An 18,283-nucleotide genomic window follows, 5' to 3' on the forward strand; every position below is an offset into this window, starting at 1 on the left:
AATAATAGGTATACAATTTTTCTTTAAAGGGCATTCAAGAACAAAACAAAACAACAATCATGTAAATCCTCAATTCATTCAATAAATTAAAATCTATTGATTCGTTAGGGAAAAATATGTTACTTGATCTTTAAAATTTAACATTTCTCCCTGGAAAGCATTTTTGAGTTCAATGCATAGATTATGTCTTCACTGTACTTACCAGAGAGTACTGTGAATATATGTATTACTCATTTAATTCATGAAAATCCATAAGACAGTGGGGAAAGATCTTTAGATTTTGTTTTTCAGACTCAAGGCAAATGCCATCTGGATTCCAGCCAGTATTTAAGGAATGAATACAATGAAACAAAGATGAACAATATGCCCATTTTGATTCATTCACTCTGAACAAGTTTGTGACTAATACTGAGATTCATTTAAAGGAAACTCTTTATTTTGACAAATTTTAAATATCTAATAGAACTTGTTACTAACAGACAAATGGATGGATCTAGAAAAAAATCATCCTGAGTGAGGTAACCCAGACTCAGAAAGACAAACATGGTATGTACTCACTCATAGTAGGATACTAGATGTGGAACAAGGATGACTGGACTGCTACTCACATCACCAGGAAGGCTACCTGGAAAACAGGACCCCAAGAAAGACACGGGATCGCCCAATGACGGAGAAATGGAAGAGATCTACATGAACAGCCTGGACATGAGTGGGGGTAATGAAGGGCGAGGGTCGAGGAAAAGAGAGCTTGGGGGAGCGGGAGATCCCAGCTGGATCAACAACAGAGAGGGAGAACAAGGAATAGGAGACCATGGTGAATGAAGATCACATGAGAATAGGAAGAAGCAAAGTGCTAGAGAGAACCACAGAAATCCACAAAGATATCCCCACAACAGACTGCTGTCAATGGTCGAGAGACAGCCCGAACTGACCTACTCTGGTGATGGGATGACCAAACACCCTAATTGTCATGCTAGAAACCCCATCCAACTACTGAGGTATCTGAATGCAGAGATCCATGGCTAGGCCCCGGGTGGATCTCTGGGAGTTCAATTATCGAGAATGAGGAGGGTTTATATGAGCGAGAATTGTTGAGACCAAGGTTGGATAAAGCACAGGGACAAATAGCCAAACGAATGGAAACACATGAACTATGAACCAATGGCTGAGGGGCCCCCAACTGGATCAGGCCCTCTGAATGGGTGAGACAGTTGATTGACTTGATCTGTTTGGGAGGCATCCAGGCAGTGGGACTAGGTCCTGTGCTCATTGTATGAGTTGGCTGAAACCTGGGGCCTATGCAGGATCCCTTGGCTCGGCCTGGGAGGAGGGGACTGGACCTGCCTGGAATGAGTCTGCCAGGTTGATCTCAGTCCGCAGGGGAGACTTTGCCCTGGAGGAGGTGGGAATGGGGGTGGGTTGGGGGGAAGGTGAGGGGGGGCCATAGGGGGGAGAACAAGGGAATCCGTGGCTGATATGTGGAACTGAATTGTATTGCAAAATAAAAATAAAAATTAAAAAAATATATGCAGCAGGTATGAATGTACCTGTGGCTTTTATTAAAACATATCCTTGTTTTGAATTCATTAGATAATGACTCACAAGAATCTAATGGAAACACACAGCTTCAAAATAAAACACTGTATCTTCTTATTACTATTCTTAACTTGATAACAATTTTACAATTACTTAAAAGTTGTGTGGATAAAAAGCCAATAATCAGGACATATATGGTGGTTTCTGCCTGCAATCCTATCACTAGGAAGGTTGTAAGATGAATGTGAGTTCAAGGCCTGCCTTGGTTATAAACAACAAGAGATAATAACAGTAGTCAGAGGTCAAGACATGAGGCTATATATATAAGTTTATAAAATTGGGTTCTAATAGAACCATAATACATTTTGCAAAGACCTTATTAATGCAGTGTGGGAAAACTAGCTGCTTCAATAAATAGCCATGGAAATGTTAGGTATTAACACATGAAACGTTGATATTAAGTTGAAATTAATCATAGGCTCAGATAGAAGAGTTGAACTTATTATAAAGCTTGAGAAGTCAAAAGAAAGAGGAGATAAAAAGTGACTCTGAAGCCCGTGATGGTGGCACATACCTTTAATCCCAGCACTTGCGAGGTGGAGGCAGGCGGATCTCTGTGAGTTCGAGGCCAGCCTGGGCTACAGATGAAGTTCCAGGACAGACTCCAGAGCCACACAGCAAAATCTTGTCTCGAAAAACAAAACCAAAACCCAAAACAAAAATAACTGACTCTGCATTAGGTAAATATTTTTAAATAGAAATCCCCCAAAGCTATAAATTACATGATAAAATATATTATTCTTTACCAGTGTAAAAGCAGCACTGATTTGTAAAGTGATGGAGAGTGAAGGAACAAGACAAGTCACAGATCAGAAAAAATACTTGTGAGACATACACCTGATATTAGATTTGCATATGAGGTATATGAAAAATTATTACAGCTTAAAAGGAAAGCATGTCTGAGCCAGGCAGTGGTAGCCCACATCTTTAATCCCAGTACTCAAGAGGCAGAGGAAGGCAGATCTCTGTGAGTTCAAGGCCAGCCTGGTCTACAGAGTAAGCTCTAGGTCAATTAGGACTATACAGTGAAACCATTTCTAGAAACAAACAAACAAACAAAACCCTAAAAAAAAAATAAAAGAAAAAACATTTAAGAATATGCTTTCTCAATATATCTCTTACAGCTGGGCAGTGGTGACTGACTCCTTTAATCCCAACACTTGGGAGGCAGAGGCAGGTGGATCTCTGTGAGTTCATGGCAAGCCTGGTCTACAGAACAAGTTCCAGGACAAGTTTTAAAGCTGTGTAGCAAAACCCTGTCTTGAAAAAAAAACAAAAAAAGCAAATAAACAAAATATATAACAAGATTCATTGCTCTCCCTCTCCATTCCTCTCCCAAATCAGCCTTCTGGAACCCTCATGTTCCCACCTCCCATCTCCTCCCCTTTACTCATCCCTCCCAGTTTACCCAGGAGGTAAACGTTCAACTTCCTGGTGTGATCCATGTGTGTCCCTCTTAGGGTTCTCCTCTTTACCTAGCCTCTCTGGGGTTGTGGATTGTAGCCTGGTTATCCTTTGATAAGACACAGGGGGTTACTCCACTTTTTGTGTGTCTATTGAGAGTTGTTTTGTTACTGAGTGTGTGGTCAGTTTTGGAGAAGGTTCTGTGAGGTGCTGAGAAGAATATATATTCTTTTGTATTTGGGTAAAATGTTCTATAGATGTCTGGTAGGTCCATTTGAGTCATAACATCTGTTAGTTCCCTTATTTCTCTGCTAATTTTCTGCCTGGCAGACCTGTCCAGTGGTGAGAGAGAGGTGTTGAAGTCTCCCACTATTAGTGTGTGGGGTTTGATGTGTGATTTAAGCTTTAGTAATGTTTCTTTTACAAATGTAAGTGCCCTTGTATTTGGGGCATGAATGTTCAGAATTGAGACTTCATCTTGATGGATTTTTCCTGTGATGAATATGAAATGACCTTATCCATCTTTTTTGATTAATTTTAGTTTGAAGTCTATTTTGTTAGACATTAGGATGGCTGTCCCAGCTTGTTTCTTATCCCCAGGAACTCACAAGGCAGTCCCTAGCTAAGACCCATAGTAATGGTGGAGAGGGTACTTGAACTAGCTTTCCCCTGAGCTCAGATTGGTATCTACCCTGATTATCAACATAGAACCTACATTCAGTGACTGATGGAAGCAAATGCAGAGATCCACAGCCAAGCATGTAACCAAGCTCCTGGAATTCAGTTGGAGAGAAAGAGGAAGGATTATAGGAGCAAGGGGATTCAGGATCATGATGGGAAAAACCACAGAGACAGCTGACCCAAGCTAGTAGGAGCTCATGGACTCTGGACTGACAGTTGGGGAGCTTGCATGGGACCATACTAGGCCCTCTGAATGTGGTTGACAGTTGTGTGGAGTGAGGTGTTTAGGGTGCCCTGGCAGTGGGACCAGGATTGATCCTGGGTACAGGAACTGGCTTTATAGCACCCATTCCCGATGGTGCAATGCCTTACTCAACTGTGATGCAGGGGGATGGGGCTTGGTCTGGCCCCAACTTGATATGCCAGCCTGTGTTGATTACCCAAGGGAGGCCTTACTCCCATGAGGAGGAGGTGGGGTTGGATCCGGGGGAGAAGCGGGGAGTGGAAGAGAGGGAGAGGAAACAGGGGTTGGTATGTAAAATGAAAAAAAAATATATATAATAAAAAAGGAAAAAAAAACTACAAGTGAAAAGGGTATTAAGGTAGGAGAAAGAAAAAAAAGAATACAATTAACAAATGTAAGTAAAAGTCTTGTGTGGTATTAGGAAGGCTAATATTTTTAAAGGGCCCAATGCCCCTTACAATTAGGAGCAATTAAAAATCTTTCATATTCAGAATGCTGAAAGCAGGAGAAATGGCCATCTCCAGGGAAGAGCATACCAAGTCCAATACCAAATGACCAGCCCTGAAAATAAACATGCAAGTAGCATTATACAGACTAAGCAAGTTGTACGTAATCATGTATATAATATACATATATGCATATAACATATTTTTATGAAAAAAAGAGGATATAAATCTGAATAGAGCATGGAGGTGTATATAAAAAAGTTTCAGGAGAAGGAAAGGGAAGGAAAACATGATGTAATTATGTTATAACCTCAAAATTAAAAGAAATAATTAGAAGAGTGGTTTATAACCCTTCCATACTACTCTTAGTTCTTTCTTAGAGAAATGGAAATATGTGTTGACACAGAGGCTTGTATGGAAATGATCTTACCATATTTATTAGTAGTAGTAAAAAAAACATGCAAATACTCTTTAGACAAATTTTAGTATATTCATTTAATAGAATATTATTCAACTGAAACATGAAAATGAAAATCATTTTCATATTAAAGAAGGATTGTTGTCCTAGCTTGTTCTCTTAGTATTTGAGATCTGAGATCAGGAGTATCGAAAGTTCAAGATTATCCTCAGCTACCCAGTGAATTATGGGCCAGCTTGGGCTACTGGATAGGCCATCTCAAGAAAATAAACACCTTATTAATTTATTAATATATCTAACAGCACAAATAAATCAGCCAAAAATTGTTAAGTAGAGGAAAGCAAAATACTGCATATTACATGATAACGGATATTCATCCTAGAAAAGTCAAACTTTATAGGGACAGAATATAGAAGAATTTAGGATGGGAGCAGGGAATTGACTGAGAAAATAAAAAAAAATGATTTGTGTAAGATACTTTGTTCTATATCCTATATAACTGTGTTTTAGAACTAAATACATCTGTCAAAACTTGAAACTATATAAATAAAATATCAGACACACCATATCATCATTAGCAGCGTATCCTTAGCTGGCATAATGAACTTGGTCCAGCTATCCTATAGTAGTGAAATATATCCCCACCCTGATCTTCCTTATATGGCTTAACCTTTAATTAATTTCAGAGTACTTACAAGTTTATACTATTAATTTACTCATTTATTTGATTTGTAAACCACATCTTCTGCTAGAATTGATCTTTTAACACAAATACAAGTAGATGGTACCTAGCTTCTCCGTATATGGTAGACTGACTATTGTAAAAATCAGTCTTTCTTTATGATTTTACCACAAACCCAAGAGACAAGTCTAGGTCCTTATCACAACTTACTTTTGAGGGAAATAAACATTTATTCATTTCTTTCAGATCAATAAAATATGGCTCATAAACAAATCTGGTCTGAACACCCTGTGTATAGGACACTAAAGGTAAAAATGCCTCTGCTACATTTTTAATTATCATAATAAATAAAGAAAGATGACACAGAGAAGGAGAAGAAAGAATATATGACAGATAATAGATGAGATTTAAAAAAATCCTGAAATATTTAGTTTTCTTATAGGAAAAACAATATGTTAACTCCTGACCAAATGATTTCCAAGGGATAATGGACCTAGCCCATCACAGACACACAAGTAATATATTTATTTGTATCTTATTTACTCCACATATATAGTATACTCCACTTATAGCAAGTGCACAGAATACTCAGAATCATACAGAGAAAGCAGAATGGTGCTTACTCCAGTCTGAAGGGAGAGAAAAATTGTTCTATGGTTAAAGTTTCAACTTGGTAAGTTGAGAAGAATTCTGAAGGTGGGTGGTGGAGATAGTTGACCAGCAATAGGAGTTTCTTTAGGGTCCAGGAATAGTATAGTAACAATGGTTAAGGAAATAAATTTTATGGATGTATATTTAGCTACAAAAGCTTTTGGAAAATTTTTGCAAAGCAGCATGGCTACCATGACAATAAAGAGAAGGAAAAAAAAAGGAGATCTTAAATGTCCACATGTATTAAATCTCTACAAAGAAACATCCGGTAGCATGATATCTGATAATGGCCTTTAGAGGAAATTGCTTATTAGTGACTTAAAGGGAGCCATGACATCTCTTGAATTACTTGCATTGTATCCTCTTGCACCTGGGTTTTCTTTGGAGGTCACCCTCCCCAACATTATCCAGAGTTGACCCTGTTGAGCTCCAGAGCTCTGATGAGCTCATTGCCTAAGGTGGTGTAGGTTTTAAGACTACATTGCAAAGGAGTCGAGCTGTCACAGAAGAAAGTGCTGGAGTGTATTTATGTCTTCATGTAATCCATACATTTCTACTTTATGAACTTAAATTTCTCCAGGGAGTGACACAAATTCACATAATGTTCCTATGTGTTACAATTTGTATTTTGATCTCTGCTTTAGCTGACAGAGGTTTTAATAATAACCAGAATACTCCCCAGTGCATGCACACATACAGACATTGAAAAAAAAATTGCCATAGTAATTCAAGTTAAAGTATATAATTTCTTACTCAGAATTATTTTTTATTTCATTTGCTCTTATTATCACTAAAAAAATGAGTTTTCAATTTTTAAGTGTACTATCTCTGGCCTTCCTGTGGCTTGTATTTTGATGAGTCACCAATGAGTTGCCACCTTGAATATTCTTGATTAATTCTCCACAGGCATGAACAATACAAAGGATTTTCTTTCAATACACTAATATACACAATATGCAATAATAATTTATGTAATAATAGAATAACTTTCAATATCATTCTAATGGAGAGGTAAATAACTTAGTGCAAATCAGATTGATAGGGGAGTTTGTAAGTAGAGTACCACACTGAGAGCAGCAAGAATTGTTCCAAGAATGCCCAATGAGCCCAGCAGATTATATGGAATAAACATGGGTGGGGGCATTGTATGAGTTGAATGCTTTGGCTCTGGGAACCAAAGCTCTCATGGAGCAGGTGGTGAAGGCTGTTCTCAAGCTCTCATCACCATCAGAAGTTCCTGCAGGATCTACACCAACATTCGCTGGTTCCTACAGGCTTTGCATCACCATCACATGTAGACACGGCCACATAATGTGTTGAACAAAACAGGGGGTAGTAAGGTCAGCTATATGATCACTGTAGGTGGTGATCATTTAGAATTCTTGAAAAGTAAAGTCCTTCCTGGGGTGAATGCTCATATTAATGTTTAGTTCCTATGCTTAAATAACAAAGTCAGCTTAGTGTTTCCACATCTCCTCTTGCTGTTACCTAGAGATTCAGCTAGTGACTGAGGTGACCAGATACCCTTAGACATTTTCATAGCAACTCTGCTCATTTTCTCCCCAGGGATTTGTCTACTACATTCCTCAAAATTACATTTATATTTCCTAGTGACTAAATCATAGTGCATTTGAGGGTACATCTGTTTATATTTTGCTTGTTTTAAGAAAGTGAGTTGATTTAGTTTAGTTTTCTTTTTGAGGTTAGCTTAGTCTGGCTAGCTTTGTCACTGTTAATGACTAAGTATAGAAATAAGTTGCCCTTCTGCTGCTAGGTAGAAGATGATCGATCTAGTGAAATAAACCTTCAAATAGTCCATTGAAACTGAAAAATAAAGCTTTGCAGACATTAAAAATGCTAATATAAATATTTAATTCCTACAAAGGCAAGATGGAAATATTCATGTAGTGTTAATGAAGAACTGGTTCCTAAGCATCTCTGTGAATACTGAAACTTTGAGCAGACAGTAGAACGATGTTCACAGATATATGGAAATATGTCTGACATGAAAGAAATTACAAAATGGAACAAATACCATGTTGAAGGAAAAGAAATTAACCATGTACTGGCATAAAAACCGACATGTGGACCAATGGAATCGAATTGAAGACCCTGACATTAATCCGCACACCTATGAACATATAATTTTTGACAAAGAAGCCAAAAGTGCACAATGGAAAAAAGAAAGCATCTTCAGCAAATGGTGCTGGCAAAACTGGATATCAACATGTAGAAGGCTGCAAATAGATCCATATCTATCACCGTGCACAAAACTTAAGTTCAAGTGGATCAAGGACCTCAACATAAATCCAGCTACTCTGAACCTGCTAGAAGAGAAAGTAGGAAGTAATCTTGAACGCATTGGCATAGGAGACTACTTCCTAAATAGAACACCAGTAGCACAGACTCTGAGAGAAACAATCAATCAATGGGACCTCTTGAAACTGAGAAGCTTTTGTAGAGCAAAGGATATGGTCAACAAGGCAAAGCGACAGCCTACAGAATGGGAAAAGATCTTCACCAACCCCACATCTGACAGAGGACTGATATCCAGAATATATAAGGAATTCAAGAAATTAGACATCAAAATGCCCAACAGTCCAATTAAGAAATGGGCTATAGAACTAAACAGAGAATTCTCAACAGAGGAAACTCAAATGGCCAAAAGACATTTAAGGAACTGCTCAACATCCCTAATCATCAGGGAAATGCAAATCAAAACAACTCTGAGATACCACCTTACGCCTGTCAGAATGGCTAAGATCAAAAACACTGAAGACACCTTATGCTGGAGAGGATGTGGAGCTAGGGGAACTCTCCACTGCTGGTGGGAATGCAAGCTTGTACAACCACTTTGGAAATCAATATGGCGCTTTCTTAGAAAATTGGGAATCAATCTCCCCCAAGATCCAGCTATACCACTCTTGGGCATATACCCAAGAAATGCTCAACCACACCATAAGAGCACTTGTTCAGCTATGTTCATATCAGCATTGTTTGTAATAGCCAGAACATGGAAACAACCCAGATGCCCTTCAACTGAAGAATGGATAAACAAAATGTGGTACATATACACAATGGAATACTACTCAGCAGAGAAAAACAATGGCATCATGAGGTTTGCAGACAAATGGATGGATCTAGAAAAAATCATCCTGAGTGAGGTAACCCAGACTCAGAAAGACAAACATGGTATGTACTCACTCATAGCAGGATACTAGGCATGAAACAAGGATGACTTGTCTGCTACTCACATCACCAGGGAGGCTACCTGGAAAACAGGACCCCAAGAAAGACACAGGGATCGCCCAATGACAGAGAAATGGAATGAGATCTACATGAACAGCCTGGACATGAGTGGGGGTAATGAAAGGCGAGGGTTGAGGGAAAGAGAGCTTGGGGGAGCAGGAGATCCCAGCTGGATCAACAACAGAGAGGGAGAACAAGGAATAGGAGACCATGGTAAATGAAGACCACATGAGAATAGGAAGAAGCAAAGTGCTAGAGAGGCCCACAGAAATCCACAAAGATACCCACACAACAGACTGCTGGCAATGGTGGAGAGACAGCCTGAACTGACCTACTCTGGTGATGGGATGGCCAAACACCCTAATTGTTGTGCTAGAAACCTCATCCAACTACTGAGGGATCTGGATGCAGAGATCCATGACTAGGCCCCGGGTGGATCTCTGGGAGTCCAATTGGCGAGAATGAGGAGGGTTTATATGAGCGAGAATTGTTGAGACCAAGGTTGGATAAAGCACAGGGACAAATAGCCAAATGAATGGAAACACATGAACTATGAACCAATGGCTGAGGGGTCCCCACTGGATCAGGCCCTCCGAATGGGTGAGACAGTTGATTGGCTTGATCTGTTTGGGAGGCATCCAGGCAGTGGGACCAGATCTTGTGCTCATTGCATGAGTTGGCTGTTTGAAACCTGGGGCCTATGCAGGATTGTTTGGCTCGGCCTGGGAGGAGGGGACTAGACCTACCTGGACTGAGTCTACCAGGTTGACCTCAGTCTGTGGGGAAGGCTTTGCCCTGGAGGAGATGGGAATGGGGGGGGGTTGGGGGGAAGGTGAGGGGGACGGGAGCGGGGAGAACAAGGGAATCCGTGGCTGATATGTAAAACTGAATTATATTGCAAAATAAATTAAAATAAATTAAAAAAAAGGGAAAAAAAGAAAATTCAAGCTAAAAAAAAAAAGGAAATTAACCATGTGATATGAGAACACAGATGACTTTGAAAAGGTAGATTCATGGCAAGACTGTTTAGGATAGTGTAAGATTTTATAGATTTTATTTAGTGGAGAGTTATTAAAATTTTAGAAAATTGGAAAAAGTTGACTTGATATCTTAAATATTTAAACCTCAGTGATGTATGGTTCAATGTTTAACAACATGCTACCAGGGAGATAAGGGACAGGGTCAGTGGAGAATAATCAATGTGAAAGTGTGCTCAGCATAGCTGAATACAAGCTACCAATGTAGGACTAGGGATTTTGATGTTGGGAAGAGATGCTCCATTTGGCTGTCTGCAACTGTAAGAAAAAATGGAACATCTCCTTGGTTGTTTTTACTTCCTAAGCATTTGCAAGGTTCTTTACCTTATTCTGACACTTAGTCAGCATAGTACCACTGTTCTTCCTTGGCCCTTGTTCTAAGTCCTTGGTTTCCTGATTTGTGCTTTTCAATATAGCAGACCAACAACTATTTTGCTTCTTGACCACTATGGAAGTGATCTGAATATTTAATTTTCCTTAACTTTAATTCATTGAGTTTTAAATTGTTTTATTTATTTATTTATTTATTTATTTATTTATTTATTTATTTTTATTTATTTATTCTCTGTGTGTGTGTGTGTACATGTCCATGTATGTTACTGCATGTGTGTGACACAGGCACGTGTCTACCACAGTACATGTGCAGAGATCAGAAGAAAACTCTATGGAGTCATTGTTGTTTCCTGCCTCCTTGTGGGATCTAAGGGCTGAACTTCAGTCACTGGGCATAGGCAGCACTGTTACCCCTGAGTTACCTAGGTGGTACTTAGTGAATTTTTAAAACATGAAATATGACCATTGTAAAAAGTTGGAGTTAGTAGCAATCAACTCAGCTAGGCAAATGCTTTCTTTTCAACTATAAGTTTTATGAACTCTGAAGATTTCCAGTGAAAATGTAGAGTTGAAATTGAAATATGTTGTGTGTAGAAAATCCACACTGGACATGTAAGATGTAGCATGAACAAAAGAAGGCACACCATCTGGAAATGAGTCTTTCAAAAATTGATAAATTGTTGAAATGTCTGTAGCTGGAGCATTTCTATGTCCACCCAGCTCCCACAGCCACTCAGACCCAATTAAACACACAGAGTCATATTACTTATGAACTCTATGGCCGTGGCAGGCTTCTTGTTATCTAGTTCTTACATCTTAAATTAACCCATTTCTATAAATCTATACTTGTCACATGACTCATGGCTTAAAGATATCCTTACATCTTGTTTCTCATGGCAGCAGCAGCTGGCAACATCTCCCGCCTCAGCCTTCTACTCCCAGCATTCTCCTCTCTTTGTCCCACCTATACTTCCTGCCTGGCTACTGGCCAATCAGCACTTTATTTATTAACCAATCAGAGTAACACATTCACAGCATAGAGAACATCCCACAGCAAATGTTGAATCAAATATTAATTTTAAATAGGTCAGATATTAGAGTAATACATATGTCAGTAATTTGGTCTTTGAAAATACAGCTGCTGAATAAAGATATTTATATAAATGGATTGGATCTATTTTATTTTATATATGCATGAATGTTTTTCCTACATGTGTACCTATATACCAGGTATGTGCCTGGTGCCCACCAGAGGCCAGAAGATGTCCTGGAACTGGAGTTACAGATGGCTGTGAACTGCTATGTGAGTGCTACAAATTGAACCGGGGTCCTCTGCAAAAGTAAGCAGTGATCTAATTGCTGAGCCATCTCTCCTGCTCTGGATTGTATTTCTATTAGTGATGATCTCGACTCTGACCCTCAATCCATGATCCACTCACCCCAGCATTGACATTAAAAAATGCAATGTCATAGGGCCATCTGTTAGCCTATAAATATAAGCTTAGCTTTAATAGGTTCCCTGTGAGCACATTAAATCTTGAAAACATTAATTTTGACAAAGGTCAGATTGCAGTTTGAAACATTCCCCTTCCAGCTATCTTTCCCATTACTGCTCTACCTAAAACACATGGAGCCTTGCTTGGGAGTTGTAAGTGGTACAAGTCCTTCCTTATCAGACATGTATGTGGCCTCGCTGTGGTTTCTGCACAGGCCCCTTGTTCATCTACCACTTTAGACAGTTATCACTCACGTCTTTGCTGTTCTCTACAAACACTTTTCTCTTTCTGCCATGTGTTTTCCTAGTCTACATGGGAACATATTCTTGTTCAGAACCATTATCCATACTTTTAAATAGTGTAAAAGGAAAATTGCAAGTCCTTTCATATTGAGGAGCCCTTTATTAGAGCCACTGAATGATTGCTTAACGAATTTTGTGGAGTTTTTGCTTGTCTGTCTGTTTATTTTCTGAGACACTTATCCTGTTGTTTGGCTGAACTATTATTTAGCAATTAATGACTCAGACCCTCTGAAATTACATGTTAACTTACATGTTTGTGACTAGTCACTGTGACAATGATTTTTATCTAATGAAAAGATGACTGTGAAGTTTGTACATACCTACATGGGGAATATTAACGTTTTGTCTGTCTAGTGTGATATCACTGTCATATCTTCTTTCCTTAATTAAATAAGCTCCTTTTCATTTTTCATTCTCTGGACATTTTTACCAAGGATTTTCTGAAGTTGTGAAAGCTGGTCCACCCCCTGGGCGTCCTCACGGCTCCCAGCCCTTGAATGTCTGTTACTCTCCTGTTTCCTTACATCTTTGTTTCTTTCTTTTTGTTTTGTTGTTTGTTTTCTTTTCTAGAACCTGGGAACTTTAGTTCTTACATTGTAGCAACTGTGGGCACTAATTCCATCCCGTGTCGGGAATGTATTTCTAATTTGTTTTGGCTAATAATTTAATGAGACCTATGTTCCTCACCGTGTGACACTTGAGTCACTTCCGAGGACGGGTTTGTGGCCAGGACATGTGTAGTTCTGATGGCCACGGTAGTAGTCAAGCTTCCTTGCATTGTCTCCTGACTGGATCTCAGCTCACCCCTCTGGCTCCTTTGACATCACCACGGCTGATAGATATCCCACTGATTTCTAGGTTCAGGTTTATCCCCATCAAGTACTTGAACCAGGAGGTGCTCTGTGCTTTGATTTAAATATGGTCCCTCGTGTAGAAAAAGATTTTGAGGTTTGTTCTGAGCTACAGGGTCCTTCTGAACTGTCTATTCTCTGGTAAATATCTGACTTACACTTCTGCTTGTTCATATGGAGCTACGATCACCCTTCTAATTGCATACTGCCAGAAACACTACGGACTTCAAGAGTGACTTCCGGGGTGAACTTTCTTCTACTCTGTTGTACGGTGATTTATTTTTGTGGAAGTGGGCACTCCTTTGCTGCTTTGGACTCCTTTTCCTATTAGTAAAATTTCTGAGCCATGTTTTGAGAGAGGATGTCAAGGACACTGGAGTGTCCTTCTCTTGGAAAGATGTTCTGATTATGAGCAGAGGCAGGCAAGTATACTGACACTCTCATATTCCTTATTTACACACGGTCATTGCAACTGAAGGGGGCTGGAATATGACTCCACCTTAGACAGGGGCCACACCTTGTGTGTAATGACCTAAGCCCCAATTCAGGAAATTCCCCCAGTCAAGTTTGACCAATCAGCCAAACAGTTTTAGAACCTGACCCTCTAGGGCAGAAGGTCTCAGAGTTACAGGATACAGCTGTTACTGACCATCCTTAACCAAAGCTAGTCTTGGGGCCAACCCAGCCCAATCAACACATGCCTCATGTAACTGTGCCCCGACTGCCCAATAGAAACTGAGATACTTCGAATTTCCCAAGGCCTCCTTTAAAAGGTCAGCACCTTTGTCCCTGGTTGTCATCGCCATTTTGGGTGAATGATTGACCCCTGCAAGCTGGCTGTTTCTGCAGAATAAACTCTTCCTGCTTGTATACTGAGTCTTAAGTCTTTCTTCAGCAATCCTCTGACCCTTATGAAGCTTAGAGGATTTTCTTCACAGCTGTGTGCCTCTATGCTCTTAGAACAGTTTCAGAGACTTTAAAAACTGTTGATTTTTTTTTTATTTTTTAATCTATTTTATTTATTATTATTGTGTGTGGGGACATGCACATGTATACGATGGGCAGGGAGTTTGCACATGCCACAGTACAGTATGAATGTCAGGGGATAGCTTTGTGGAGTAGGTTCTCTCTTTTCACCTTCATGTAGGTTTCGGTATCAAACTTCGTTTCATGGTCCCATGAGGCAAACACTTCATCCACTGTGCTGTCTCATTATCACTTAAATAATTTAATCTTTTTTTTCAAAAGTCGTTTTTGTTTGTCTTTTTCCTTGCTTTATAAATCTCATCCTAGCATTCTGGAAACATATTGCTAACCCTGATTATGAACTCATCATATTGAATGATGTACTTTAAAAGTAAAAATGTCCTTTCTGATGGTTTCCATAAAACTTTATTTTTTTTCAATGGTTATGGAAAATCTTGGCCATTAGAAAGGTTCTCTTATTCACAATTTAAAAAAAATATTTGACACATTTGTTCTTCATGTTTAAAAACCTAGTAGCAGGATTATGCATTGGTATTATGATAAAGCATGCAAAAGTTCCATTATTTTCTATGTTCTTTTTTGTTTATTATTTCATCTTTGGTGTTGCTATGTCAATGCTTATTAAGCCACCTGAACTTTTCTTGTGAAGAGGATATCCTGATTCTTCCTTCAGAATAAAACAATCCTGCTATCTGCTAACTTAACCTTGTTCAAAGTGTAATTGCTTTTATCGCGCACTGTGGTAACAGTACACCTACTTCTGTTTATGCTGATGGCATTCGATGTTAGAGATTATAACACACTGAAGTAACAGTACACCTATGTCTATTTGTGCTGATGCAATGCGATGTTAGAGATAATATTATGGTCATACTGCTTTGGTTACCTTTTAATCCAAGTTCCCAACTTTTGTTGTATTTCATCTATATTGGTATATTTGCCCTTTCTGTGAACTGTCTAAAATAATATTTGGAGGAGTTATAAACACAGGGTTATAAATTCAATTGAATCAGTAGATACCCTCTCTGGGACCTAATTTCCTCATTTATAAAATGATGGAGGTGAACAAGGCCAGAGACCACAGTCTGCTCATCTCTTCCTTAACAAAGTTTTGATATATTACTTTGGCTAAAAAAAAAAAATCTTTCTTTAAATTACTTGAACAGATATCTTCTTTTCTCCAAGAATGACAAGTAAAAGAAAAGAAGGAGCTGAAGAAGAAAACATTTCAGTTCTAAGATACACACATATAAAAACCAGTTGAGTCACAAGACTAAAAATGCACACAATAGCAATACTGAACTCTGAATTTTAATTGTATAGCTATCCAGCACAAAACCACGTGCACCTGATTGACTATTTTGCCACTTACTCTGAGTTTAGAATGATGCTTTCAAACACTCGTATGCAATTGTTTCAAATATCCAATCAGTAAATTCATATCTAGAAGAAAGCAGTGAAGTAAGGGCAGGTCACCCCCTACTGTCTGCAGAGGTCATTTGGAAGCACGCATGTCTGCAAAAGGCTGAGGGACTAATCCCCTATTATTAAGAGAATAAAACTTCTTTATAAACTTTCTTAACGAGGTGAATATTCTTCCCACAGGTAGCTAGCTGGAAAGACACATTTAAAAACTTTAATACATAGATCATATGCTATTTACTGTAAGAAAATGTTTGAGTTAATTATGAAGTCCTGGTACACAATATTTTGGGGAACACAATACCACCACAACTGTAAAAGATGGAACACTTAATCCCTTTAATAACCATTATCTTTCCCCAACCATATAAGGGCCAACTACATATGGTGGGCTGTGATCATCATCATAACCTCATCGTGTTTACTGTGTCCACCTGCAAGGAAATCAGGATTTTACAGGATGGATCTGGATCTTTATAACACTAACAGTTCTGTTTCCATTTTAATACTGTCTTATTTAACTAGTATGGCATAGTAGCTGGACTTCCATTTGAAGCATCTTTTCCAAAAGACCCTCTTAGTTAAGTTTTCTAGTTCAAACAAACGTTATGCTCAGGATTTTAATCATTTGCTTTAACTTTGTAGTAATTTGAGTTTTCATTAAAATTAAGTATCAGATTTGATGGATAATTCTTTAAGACTATGTGTAAATCTAATATATATATTAAATCTATCTAGTATATATACATATATATATATATTATTTAGACAAAGAGATGGAAAGATGCCGGAATTCTGAAAAAGTCTGCAGTGACCTCCACAGTTGATAGGCTCTGAGAAATACAGTCTTTCTTTGGCCTAGAAGTGACTAGCAAACTTGACGATCCCACCTTAGACATCATGAGAAAACCAAGATGCAGAGTCCCTGATGTGGGTGAATACAGTGTTTTCCCTCAAATGCTCAAATGGTCCCAGACGAACTTAACTTACAGAATTGTGAACTATACTCCCGATGTGCCCCATTCTGAAGTGGAGAAGGCCTTCAAAAAGGCCTTCAAAGTCTGGTCTGATGTGACACCTCTGAATTTCACCAGAATCCATGATGGAACTGCTGATATCATGATATCTTTTGTAACTAAAGAACATGGTGACTTCTACCCATTTGATAGACCTTCTGGTCTTCTGGCACATGCCTTTCCTCCTGGACCAAATTATGGAGGGGATGACCATTTTGATGATGATGAACCTGGATGAGCAGCTCCAAAGTCTATAACTTGTTTATTGTTGGTGCCCATGAGCTTGGCCACTCCCTAGGTCTGAACCACTCCAAGAACCCAGAATCCCAGATGTTTCCCATCTATACCTACAATGGCAAAAGCCATTTCATGCTTCCTGATGATGATGTTCAAGGAATCCAGTCTCTCTATGGTCCAGGAGATGAAGACCTCAATCCTAAACATCCCAGAACACCAGAAAAGTATGACCCAGGCTTATCCCTTGATGTCATTACCAGCCTCCGAGGAGAAACCATGATCTTTAAAAACAGATTCTTCTGGCGTCTGCACCCTCAGCAGGTTGAGGCAGAGCTGTTTTTGACAAAATCATTTTGGCTAGAACTTCCCAACCATATGGGTGCTGCCTATGAACATACATCCCATGACCTTATGTTCATCTTTAGAGGTAGAAAATTCTGGGCTCTCAATGGTTATGACAGATATCCCAAAAAGATATCTGACCTGGGATTTCCAAAAGAGGTGAAGAGGATAAGTGCTGCTTTGCATCTCAAGGACATGGGCAAGACCTTCTTCTTCTCTGGGAGCCAGGTGTGGAGATACGATGATGATGAAAACTATTCCTGACTCACAGTAGAAGAATTCCCCAGAATTGGTGATAAAGTAGATGCTGTCTATGAGAAAAATGGCTATATCTACTTTTTCAATGGGCCCACACAGTTTGAATACAGTATCTGGAGTAACTGCACTGTTCGAGTCATGGCAACAAATTCCTTGTTGTGGTGTTAAGCATCTTTTCAAAACTGTTACTTAACTTCTGGAGAGAATTTGGGATGACAATTTCAGATGTGTGGGTGGGGTTGGGAGACAACAGAAAGCTTAGTTCTGGGAACAGGCTTCAGTAAGATATCTTTGAGCATGCAGTATCTATATGACTATTTGTGGCTGGAACCACATTGAAGAATTTTAAAGTAATGAAATTGAGAACCCCAAGTATCACCTGATTCTTGGGTGCTATGAAAAACAAGATTGATATTTTCCACAGCAAACATGGGATCCATCTGTTGATGAGAGTGAACATAATTATTAATATATTTATAAAAATTCCTAAAAGGAATAAAATAAATTATATTTATATAACTGTAAATTGTCTTTACAAAAAGATATAAACTTACACACACATGGAAATTTTGGGGAGTGTATGGTAGCCACAGGTGAACATAGATAGAGGGAAGTGCCTGTAAAATACACA

At 38.8% G+C, this 18,283-nt stretch overlaps 1 pseudogene; it reads left to right on the plus strand.

The window, feature by feature from the left end:
• LOC128111436 (collagenase 3-like) overlaps positions 1 to 17,820 on the plus strand; it is a 108,351-nt pseudogene extending 90,531 nt beyond the window's left edge.
• Positions 17,821 to 18,283: the final 463 nt, after the last annotated feature.

This window comes from Peromyscus californicus, unplaced genomic scaffold (assembly GCF_007827085.1).
Source record: "Peromyscus californicus insignis strain IS unplaced genomic scaffold, ASM782708v3 Scaffold_16__1_contigs__length_79575227, whole genome shotgun sequence".
Taxonomy (NCBI): Eukaryota; Metazoa; Chordata; class Mammalia; order Rodentia; family Cricetidae; genus Peromyscus; species Peromyscus californicus.